Below are 1921 nucleotides of genomic sequence, written 5' to 3'. Positions count from 1 at the left end.
CTCAAGTGGCTTAGCCTCCTGAGGAGCTGGGACCACAGGTGTACACCACCACACCTGGCTATAAAGAACTGCATGAGACTGGGTAATTTATAAATGAAAGAGGTTTAAGTGACTCACAGTTCAACATGACTGAGGAAGCCTCAGGTAACTTACAATCATGGTGGAAGGCGAAGGAGAAGAAAGGTGCTTTCTTTACAAGGCAGTAGGAAGAAGTGCCGAGTGAAGGGGGAAGAGCCCCTTATAAAACCATTAGATCTTGTGAGAACTCAAGTCACTATGACTAGAACAGCATGGGGAGAATTGTCCCCATGATTCAATTACCTCTACCTGGTCTCTCTCTTCACATGTGGGGCTTATGGGAATTACAATTCAAGATGAGATTTGGGTGGGGACACAAAGTTTAACCATATCACCTGGCTAATAAAAAAAAATGTTTGTAGAGATGGTATCTTACCATAATGACCAGGTTCATCTTAAACTCCTGGCCTCAAGTAATCCTTCCACCTTGGCTTCACAAAGTGGTGGGATTATAGGCGTGAGCCACCATGCCTGGACCACAGGATTCTTCACATATTCTCTACATAAGAACTTTTCAATAATGTGTTACAAATACCTTCTTTTAGCTTGGAGTTTATGTTTTCACTCTATGGTAACTTTTAAAGATCAGTCATTTTAATTTTTAATGTAGCTTAATTTATCAATTTTTTTGTAGATTCATTTTGTGTCTTGCTTAAGAAATACTTTCTACCTTAGGTCATAGGATGCTTTCTTATATTATCTTTTAAAGACTTTATGATTTTGCCTTTTGTATTGATTGTCAATCAGTACGTATTTGTTTCTTTTTAATATATGCATGGTGTGATGTAGGAATCAGATAACAGTTTTTGATAGGGATAATTTAAATGCCTAGTAGCTTTTGAATACCCCATCCTTTCCCCACTGATCTGAAGTTTCATATGTATTATAAATAATTACAAACCATTTTTGCATACATTTGTTTCTGGACTTTCTATTCCATTCATGGGTCTATTTATCTGCGCATATATATAGACTACAGTTCTTATTTACATAGCTTTATAATAAGTCTTCAAATCCATTTGCTTAACATTCCTCTCCAACTTGGTTGCTATTTGGGGACTTTTGTTCTTACAAATAAATTATAAAATCAACTTTTAATTTCAAAAATACTAACAATGACCCAGCTGTTGCGATTCAAATTGAATTCTCTATAGATTAATTTTGGGAGAATATACATATTCATAATAGGGCCTACTCAACAACAGGGGTATCTGTCTCTTTGCTTAGGAATCTTTAATGTCTCTCAATATAACCTTATAATTTTATCCATAAAGGCATGCATATATTTTGTTGAATTTATTTCTTGATACATGTTATTTTAATTTCTATTGTACACATTAAGTTATATATTTTTTTGTTGCTGGTATAAAGATTTACATTTGAATTTTTGTACTGATTTTGTGTCTTCAAATTGTTTGTGCCATCACCAATATAAAAATTACTTGTGGATGCCTTTGGATTTTCTTGAAGAAAATAAGATAGTCATGAGTAATTAATTATAAGATTTTTTCTGTTTTTCCAATTCTTTTAGTCTCCTGCTCTTTTCTTTTTATCTTACTGCACTGGCTAGGACAGTCATTAAAGTGTGAAAATGAATGGTAACGTCAGGTATCTTTAGATTACTTTTAATGTTTTATTATTAGATACAATGCTTACCCTCTGATTTTTAAAATATACTTTTATCGGGTTTAGAAAGTTCTGTTCTGTCTCTCATTGACTAAGTTTTCCCATTCTTTTTCCTTTACTTTAGTAGTCACAAGTAGATGTTGAATTATATTACTTTTTCTGCATATACAAAGTTTTATCTCCTTTAATCTATTAATATGAATTATTTACAATAATC

The sequence above is a fragment of the Sapajus apella genome, unplaced genomic scaffold (genome assembly GCF_009761245.1).
Source record: "Sapajus apella isolate SASKATOON/1434 unplaced genomic scaffold, GSC_monkey_1.0 scaffold70, whole genome shotgun sequence".
In the NCBI taxonomy this organism is placed as follows: domain Eukaryota; kingdom Metazoa; phylum Chordata; class Mammalia; order Primates; family Cebidae; genus Sapajus; species Sapajus apella.
The sequence above is the reverse complement of the archived record's forward strand: the minus strand, read 5'-3'. Positions refer to the sequence as shown.